At 39.6% G+C, this 9,944-nt stretch overlaps 1 long non-coding RNA gene across 1 annotated transcript; it reads right to left on the reverse strand.

Moving 5' to 3' along the window:
• Positions 1 to 785: 785 nt before the first annotated feature.
• Positions 786 to 2,367, reverse strand: LOC119026788. Its single transcript, XR_005077241.1, has 2 exons — positions 2,220 to 2,367; positions 786 to 1,395 (listed from the first exon to the last, which is right to left on the reverse strand). It is a non-coding gene; the product is annotated as an uncharacterized LOC119026788 (long non-coding RNA).
• Between the last annotated feature and the right edge of the window lie 7,577 nt (positions 2,368 to 9,944).

Genomic DNA, 9,944 nt, shown 5'->3' on the forward strand with positions numbered 1-9,944 from the left:
ATCCTTCTTGTCGAGTGAACCAGAGTGATGATTCTTTCCTACCACTCTCTGTGTGGTAGTGCTTTTAAACAGTGGACTGGTTTTCACTCAGTGCAGGTTTAATTAAAAAGGAAAGGGGGGAAAAAAATATTTTTTTCTTGCCAATTACCTAACCATATGAGTTTGGCTAATAGTTTCCTTGTGTATGTAGCTTCATACAGAAATGTGGTGGCTTGAACACATCTACCAGTCTGATGAGAGGGTCACTCGGACTGTGAGTCACAAGGACCTCTGTCATTACATCTCCACAGCTGTCAGTTATCACACCTTAAGTCAAATAATGCCTCCCAGTAACAATCTCAAAGGACGTTGTTGTGGGGTTGGAGCAGACTCCAGATTGGGCATTTTAAAGTGGGATTTAATGACTGAACCTCCCCAGGGTTTTCGCATGTTAAACATCTCCCTGAGTTCTCCCACAGCCCAATTGGCTAGCCTCCAGGATTCAAACACCACAGCCCCTGCAGAGCCTGACTGAGTGTCCTCTCCCAAGCGTTACCTCATCTCCCCTTTTGACCTCTGGAGTTCTCATACAGCAGTTATCAGAAGCTCTGGTATGGAGCTGGGCTGCATTCTGGTTAGATTAGTGGCTGTCAGGCTGACAGCTGAGCGTTGTGGTGGTTGTGTTCTGTGGGTGGCTGGAAACGGCTTGTCTCCACTCTTTAATTGTCATGCTGGCAGTTTTACCACAAGGACATGTCGCACACTAGAAGTCACTCACACTCAGACTCTTATAAAGACTTCCAACACACGATCCATGAATGAATGCTATTTGTCATATACTCAGAAAATAACAAAACACGGTTGTATCCTGATGGCTACTGGACAACATAGAACATGGGTTTCTTTCGTAATGCAATATCACACACAATGTTGTTGATACACAGTTAGTTGGTTTAGTATTACACTGCCATCAATAAATGACTATTAAACTTTTGAGACTTTCTTTGTCAAACATCGCCAGTTAGTAAGTTGATACCTGTCCGTCAAAGGTTTATTTATTTTTCATTCTACAAAACAGGGTTTTTACAATAAAATGCACATTGTCCCTTTATGTTACACAAGAAAATATACATTTTTAGGGAGTGTTGAGGATGAGTTGAGGAGTCTCACACTCTGAAAAATGAAGCAGCTCTGTAGTCTGGTACTGGTACTACAGCACCAGACACTCCTGTATCTGTAGTCAGATGGCAGCAGGGTGAATGGACTGTGGCTGGATGGGTATTGTATTTTAGTATCTTTGGGCTCCAGTGATGTTCTGGAGCTTTTAATCACCTGCCATAGAGCCTTCCTGTCCTGGACTGACATGAATCATGCCAGTTTGTTATGTTTCCAATCAGGAAACATTCTCTTGCTCCTCTGTAAAAGTGAAAAGAATTTGGTCTCAGAAATTAGCCTGCTTATATTTCCTTAGGAAGCAGAACCTTTTCTATGCTATTTTTCTAAAGAGTGTGGTGATTTATGATTCATGGTTCTCTGTGATATTTATTTCCTCAAACCTAAAAGTGACATCAAGTTGTAGTGCTCTATACAAAATGGCCTTATATAAATGGGTACCATGAGGTACCGTATTTAACCTTACAATATGTATAATTACCTGATTAATTCACAGTCAATCAGACAACAAATTGAGCTTGCTATACTTAGAAATTTGAATTGTAAAAAATTAAAGAAGCAACAGTGAAACAGATACTGTTATTGTGAGCAATGACATCTGTAGGAGCTATTGACTGGATGACCAAAATAATTAACACCAGTAACAAATTAATGATTTTGAGTTCTAAGTGTTACAATTTAGTGTCTGTTTCATCTGTACTGTTTTTGGAATATGTTTTGACTATTAGTTCATGAGAACTAAGGAGAGAAAAGAATAAAGAATAAAATAAATGAAATGCATGTATGTTGTCTGGTGTTTACACTTCATAAACTCAACTACAGTATACAACAACCAGGAATCCCACAGTATAAACAAGCATACATATTTCATTGCATAACTTTCACAGCTTTCATAGTTTACCTCTAAGTAGTTAATTCACTTAGAAAAATCGTTTGCACTTTAACACAAATTACACAACCTATCATGTAAGGTTGTTCACTTAAAAGATGTTTTCTGCACTTAAAGATTACACACATAGCATGTAAAATCATACGCTGGAAATGAACCTTCCTTTTAATTAACATACCTCGTAAGCTGCTTTTCTCTTATGAGGGACTAATCTTCCTTATTTATCCTTCTCGTTGTCTTCTTTCTTCATGTTTTATCTGTTTACTCTTTTATTACTTAGCTTAGCTGTAGCTGTTTACTTTTCTGCCGTCTTTTCTGGCGCTTCGGATGCCAGGTGTTTCATTAATTAAAATACGGGTGGAACACAAGTGCGGCAGTAATTAGTTCCGCCTATCAAATTACAATTACTAAAGGTAGGAACCAAAGAAAAGGCATGACAGACAGCTAGAAATTAAACTGCCGATGGGCGGCAGTTACAATTATGAAAGATTGTTGGTAAATTCCAGCCTGGCTGTGGATGTTAGGGATGACAGGAGAGACCATTGTCATTTGTCTCCTTCATTTTCATGCCACTGCAATATTGCAAAAGCAATTAAAACAACATTTAGAGAACCCGGTCATATGTCTTTTGGTAAATCAACTAAGATGGCAGCCTTGAGTATGTACAAACAAACAGTCAACTTCTATCAATTATTCATACACTGATGGCTGATAAACAAGTCTGGGAACATCGTGCAGTTGGAGTAGTCATTTCCTGAATCACACTGTGTTCTACAGACTGTTGTTGTACAGGCTGTCTCTGGCCCAGTTTCTGTTCCCTTGACCCTGCCATCACTAAATAAGATCCAAGCTGACTGCTGACAGTCTGATGTTTTTGTGTCTAAAAATGCTCTGCAATAACATTGTGGACAATTTGTATGAAAATTCATTTGAGTTTTGCTATGTTGAATTGTAATGCAGAGATTGCATCCTCAAGGATGGTGTATTATGGCTATCAGGACTAACTTAGATTGGATTCTTACATGAGGTTCAAGGGTTAGTTTTCTAGTCATTTTAAAACACAGGGTTGTACAGCTATATTCAATTTGCAGTGGAGGAGTCTTGCAGTCTCAGGAATGTATTTATTGTATTTGTCCTTTTATCAAAGCAGATGCATAAAATCAGTTTACCAAAGGAAATCAGAAAGCCAGGGCCTTCCTAGATACCTTCATTTCAAACTGAAATGTTGTAGATTTGTTTGTTTTCTCAAGTAAAGGTCTTGTTGGTAGCCTTCTTTATGCATTGTCATCTGGAATACCTCAGTGAGTGAGAGCTTCTCTCATAAAAAAAAAAGCTGGATCAAATGTTTTGAGATTTTTCACATATTTGATTCCCATGATATACATTTGCCAATTTCAGTTTAATGTACTGCAGCTAATTGCACTGATGTAGGGTGGTGTCATTATGATCAGGCCTTAGGAGTAATAGGAACATTCCTTTTTTGTTGCATATCTTGTTACACTTCCCCTCTCCTCAAGGTCAGTGTGAGCCATCTTGTTGCGATTACCTGCTCTCTAAGTACATTGAGTGGGCAGGCAGACTGCTTTGATCATTTCAAATCTTTCATTATGGTCAGTCCTGGGATAGGAGAGGCATACTATAATTTAATCTGATTGCTCTGTAATTACTGTTTGACGTGTTTTAGATGAGATGTGTTATTTACCTGGGACAGTCCAATATCACATAGACTAAAATTATGTGTCCGTTGTCTTTGTGCTATTTAAAAACAGAGTTGAAAATCTGCTTAAGGATGTATTGAAGCCTTTTCTGCCATCATACAGGTATCACAGGAGCTTCTTTAACCAGCAGAGGTAGGACAGCTACAAATATAAACATTTATTATGTATTATTATAAAGAGATCAACAGGAATCAAAGCTTTTCAAATGTTTCACATTATTATGAATTTATGTTTTATGTGAAATCACCACTGCACATTATTTTGTCTGCTGGTAAAGTAAGTAAAGTATTTTAAAGACCATAATCAATATGTACTTCTATAAATAAAGTATATTTTCTGAAGAAAAGGACCGGCAGTCAGACTAGACTTGTGAATCCTACAGTTTCAGAAAATATTGTCCTACAGCAGATATTCTGCAGCTGGTGTTCTTATAAGAGTGCTGGTTCCACATTCTGACATCACTCATTAACCCAGCCATCATGCAATTATGCAATGATTACACAGCTCTGCTTTGTTTGTCCCTGTAAGGCACCTCTTTATGATACCAGCAGGTAGGCAGCACATTCTGAACTGTTCTTTGCCCTTCCATTTTCCTACATCAGGTATAATTGCTAGGGGCTTAGTCTTGGTGTATATGTAAGTCTGGTCAGAGGGGTAACTCCTACCCCTGCGCTGACAACACTACTCCTTCATCATGTCAACAATACATCTCCCCCTGACTTGAAAAAACAAACCAACAACCCAGTCCGGGACTTTCCACATTGTCTCAATTAAAGTTGTGTGTGAAGGGGAGGGATAACTTCTCAACTCTGTGTGGGTGCGTGCGTGTGTGTGTGTGTGCACACACTTCTATCCTTATGAAGACCAAATGTTCTAACAAGGTTAGAAACAATTCCTGCAAATGGAAGATTTCGGTAACTCTTGTTCAGGGAGCAAATTTAAAGTTACAGCACTTAGGATTACAGTATAGAACCCGAACTTTGATACTGTTACATTGAAATCATACTATTATATAAAAATACACTTCTATATCAAAGTCCATATTATTCCGTGTGTGCATATTGTCAGTAAGTATTGAGTGACTGTATTGAGTGCATATGTTCATATATGTAAATGTTTTCACCCTATTCTGCTTCGCATAGTATTATGGTCGTTATGTTTTCAGCTACATCCATTAAGTGCATGCGCATTCTGTCTCCCATTGTTAAGAGAGCTGAGGCCATTTGAACTGCCTAGGCATGAAGGATCCAAGGGAAAAAATTGGGCATCTAATATAAACCAAAGGGCTGTTATCAAGCAGACTGTGGCCTCACAGTTTTTCACAGGAGACATTTCAAGACATCCTCATACCTACATGACTGAAAAGGTCAATTGTTGGCAACTCCCAAAACGACATAAATGACAGAATGACCGTTGACAATGACTCGGCATGAACAATACCAAGACCCTGAAACTGAAGCAGCATAATTCAGCAAGCACTCATTTTACTATTTATATCTTTGCATTACATGTTTTGCCATATCCACTTTCTGCTGAAAAGAAAACCACTTGTTCACAATTGCCCTTTCCATTTCCATTTCCATTATTTATCAGGTTATCTGTAGCTCTTATAAAGCATTTAATTCAGTTACCCCAACTCAAGAAAGCCTTAGGAAGTAGTCAGTCCTCTTATTCAGTTCAAACATTTAAAATTTTAAATTGTATTTCTTGCTTTAGGCAGTAATGTTAATTATAGACTGTTCTGTATTTGAGGAAAATGTATGCATCTTCCAAGTTGTGACAGTGGATTGTGCTGCAGGAGGCTCAATTTTTTTGGTGCTGTTTCTAGCCTGGCCGCAGGTACAAGCAAACAAAAGTATGTAAATGAATCATCTCTCCAGACTAATACACCCGAATATGTACGGGTAAATTGGACATGTTGAAAACAGAAGACACATTGTATAGCCTACTCGGTGGTCTGTTGCTTAGTGCTATGAGCAAGGCAGTGAACCAGGACTGCTCCTCACAGAATCTTCCTGAATAATGCTATTTTGTAGACACAACATTGTAAGCAGCTGTTTTCTTTATATTATAAGTAATCTATCATATATATAATATAACCCCACTGTGACTGCACAAACTCATATACTCCAATATCATAACACTTACTCCAAATTACAATTAGACAGCAAAGCTACAAACACTGGTAGACTGTTTCTTTTTTTTTCCTCACCGTCCAGACCTAAACACCGAAAATGAAACTGTCACCACTTTTAGCTACAGGAGCCAGAAAGCGCACCCATTCAGATTGGACAAGTATCAATTTCAGCTAAGACTAAGATACAGGCAAGCTGTGTAAAAATCCACTGTCTGTGGGACCACCCAGTGGCCTCAATTTGATTTGCAAGAATCCACCACTCTCAGGTCAATACAACCAATCAGAGCCAAGGGGAGTGTCTGAGAAGTGTCAATCATTCTTGTGCCACCCTCCCCCCAGCAGTGCATACTGGGAAGTGCCCCTCCCCTGCGCAGGCGCAGTACCTGTTCTTACCTGATCAGAAACATTCATGCTCTAACTGCAAACAGTGGCGGAGAACTGACAACAACAACAGAGCCGAAAAATGCCCCACCATTGCCCCCATCAAAGAGAAGAAATAAGAACACTGACGAAGAAAAGCTGTATCAAAACAAAGAATTGAAACGAGCCAGAACGAAAACAAGGATAAATATCGGAGTGTCATTTCAGAGGTGGAAGATGCTGCAGGATTTGTAAGGACTTAAGATCGATGCAGAGTTTGCTGCTTTTCTGCTGGACAAGTAAGGACCCCTGCTTGATATATGTTTCATTCATGTTTTCATACATGTTGTAACCACAAGGATATGGTGGCGGCAGTTACAGTAATACTCGCAATGGCACATACCGGTGATGTTGCAGTCAAGCTAGCTAGCTTTTATACTAACTCCGGTGTTTAGCTTTTATGGCTACTGGTTAGCAAAAGTTTCTTTCAAGTGACTGGGCAGTTATAACGTTTGTGTTCAGTATGCTCTGAAGTGGTTGAATTGGTCTAGTCAAAGTTACTCATGCTTCAGAAAGGTAGCATGGCGCTGCACCAGGTAATGATTACCTGGTAACTCTACAGTTACTCTACAGCTACAGTGATCGGCATGAGGCACTCGTCATTGTAATTTAGTTGTATTGATCGGAAATGGGCTTATATTGTTGTTATTTTGAATGCACTGTCTTTTTTGTATACATGTCCACTGTTACCATGGTTACAAGCCTGCGCATGCACGACACGCTCCTCCTCTCTCACACTCCAATCTCATTACATTGTGCAAATCATTGCTGACAAGAATGAATTACACAGTGTGCAAATAAATAACTAGTGCACCTTTATGTTGCTCTCCAGAGAGCCAGAAAAGATTGAGTGTATGGGTCATAGGAAAACTTAAGAATGCAGGAAAATTGGATAAAAGAGCGAAAGCCCCTATAGTGAACCAGGGTGGTACACACACCTCATGTGTTGACACACAAACACAGACAGACATTCACAGATATGGTTTTGACCGTTTAAAGAAAATTGGAAAAATCTGTTTGTTAGTGGCAACCACACCTTGCCAGTCTTCTCGTACCTCATTTAAGGAGGAGAAAATTTACAATGTCTCTGCCCCAAAGGACTTTCAGTCTCTGCAAATCTCCATCCAGTTTTTCTTAGAATAATATACCAAGAAATGCCCATTGACTAAACAAAACATTTTTAAATTTTTTTTTTAGATATTTCAATTATTATTATATTCAGTTATTGAGAGTTATTAGGTTTGAAATTTTGAGTCTGTCTTTTAAAATGAATGGTAACTACAGAAGAACAAATTGTTAAATTCCCCCCCCAATAATCTTAATGTTTCTTCAATAGTCAGACTTGTTTTCATGGTTTCTCGAAGTAGTCTTAAAGGGATGTTCTGGTGTAAATTTAATCCATGGTTTTACACACCGTGACACCGAGTAAGACCCCCCAAGAGATCAAGTTTGTAGACCGCTATATTTCCGCAGGATGAAAATGTATGATTATTACTCCATGGAAATGCAATCAAAGTTCATGTGTGTCTTGCTTCCCAGATTATAACATTATAACAATATTATCGAGAGCGGACAGGGAAAAAAAACAGAATTGAGCATTTCTAACTTTAGGTATTTGGAGGAGACTGCGGAACTCTACTGCACTCAGTAATCGTTTTGTCGGGCTTCCCCACAAGAGGAAGCTGCTGGAGTGGTGAGTTGTGTTCACTCTACAATAGAAATCTGGCTTAGTTAGCAGATGTGCTTGGACCCTATTTGTACTGTTGCTGAAGTTTGGTGCTGTTCTTAGCATTATTTGTGGCTATGAGTGGCTTTTTGATGCTGGTTTCTCCTTGGAGGCATATTTTGCAATGTAATTGTTATCATGCGGCCTTTTCTGAGGTTGCTAAAACTACGTAAGCTAGCAGCCTGCAAACTTTATCTCTCGGTGGGGGGGTCTCACTCGGTGTCACGGTGTGTTAGACCATGGATTAAACTTACATTACATCATACATTTTTATATTACAATGCCAGAAACATCCAGTTTAATTGTTATTGTTTATAGCTAAAGGCCATATGACATAAGTAGAGGAGAGCATGTGTTTCTTAACTCTCACATGACAGGTTGACTGGAAAAGGCAGCACCAGCCTTTCACTAACGAACCACCAAGTTCAAAATTTGCCTCCATTGACCAGTGTTTGGAATGAGCACTCAGGGAAGAGGGAGGAATGATTTACTGTTGAGTATACTTACATTTAAATTCCAAATAAACCATTTGTAATTAAAGTTATAGACAAATTCAATTAAAACTAGAACTGCAAGCAGTTATGAATGGGGGCCAAGCCCCCCCGTGCACCGCAGAGCCCACGGAAGTTTGCCCCAAAGGATGATGGGCTCAGGGCAAAAGTGAGGACACAGGCCAACATCTGAGCCATGGTATTCACTGTAATGGGAAGTGCACTGGAAGTGCAAAAAGCTGAATGTGTGCCGATTTGAATTTGTTGTGCTGAATCATGTCCACTTTGACCAATCGTTACTTAACTATATGGCTGGCCTCAGGAGTGACCCCACATCAGCACTGTTTCATTACATTTGTATTACTGCAACAAAAAATGAGAGTGACAAGGAAAAATGCATTTATGTTGATTAGTGTGTGGTGACTTAACAAAGGAAAATTGCAGCAGAAGTGGGTGGGGCCTATGTCAGAAAACCTAGCTGTATTCGGGAAATACATGAATCAGGGATTAAAATTAATGCCGTCCCATCGTCCCAGGGACATAATAAATTGTTGCTGGGAGGATCAGTAATCTAACGGGCCAAACTTGGGACGACTAGAATTTTGCCTGACTGCATTTTTCTGTTTAAAAGTTTTCATCACTTTCTGCAAACCAGAATGGTGGTCTGTGGCAAAAGATTTATGTGAAAAGGTAAATGGAACAGGACTGGCTGGCGCGCTCGCGTTTATGTTGTTCTGCATACCTGCAAACTTGTTGCTTCTCAACGACAATTGCCGTTTTCAATGAATTTGTCTTCAAAATAAGAGCTTTACATTGCACCCCATTGGAATTTAGAACTGGGTTCTTAGCGTGGAGCTTTTAATTTGAAAGTAGCGACCGGTAGTAGCTTGCTGCAACAACAACAAGCAGACAACGAAGACAGCTACAGAGACCAAGGAGACACTAGCATCTCCTGGATCTCAGTGGCTGTCCAGTTACTCATCTTAATGTCCGTGGATGAAGTGATGGACTGACTGATAGATTCAGATAGACTGATAGTGCCCTCTGGCACAGATACGCAGGACTTCTATATATCCCGCGGATACCGGAGCACGATGCAGCAGTTGAGTTGAATTTTGCACCAAGCAGACAGAAAGTCAAGCACAGAAATAACAATTTAACATTGTTTGTTGTTTATCTTGTAAGAAGCCACGCCCACATTGGCCAGTCATAACCACCTTCAAGGTTCAAGGGGATACAAGGTTTTTGAATGAGTGACATACGGTGTGGGAATTATAGGCAAAAATGCATTGGCCTAGGTCAGGGGTGGGGAACCTTTATCCTATCCATCCCTGAAGGGCCTTGACATATTTTTTTTGAAGGTGAGCAGCTCACAACATAATTTTTATGGCCTCTTTAACTTAATTGCAAT

The sequence above is a fragment of the Acanthopagrus latus genome, chromosome 10 (assembly GCF_904848185.1).
Source record: "Acanthopagrus latus isolate v.2019 chromosome 10, fAcaLat1.1, whole genome shotgun sequence".
Taxonomy (NCBI): Eukaryota; Metazoa; Chordata; class Actinopteri; order Spariformes; family Sparidae; genus Acanthopagrus; species Acanthopagrus latus.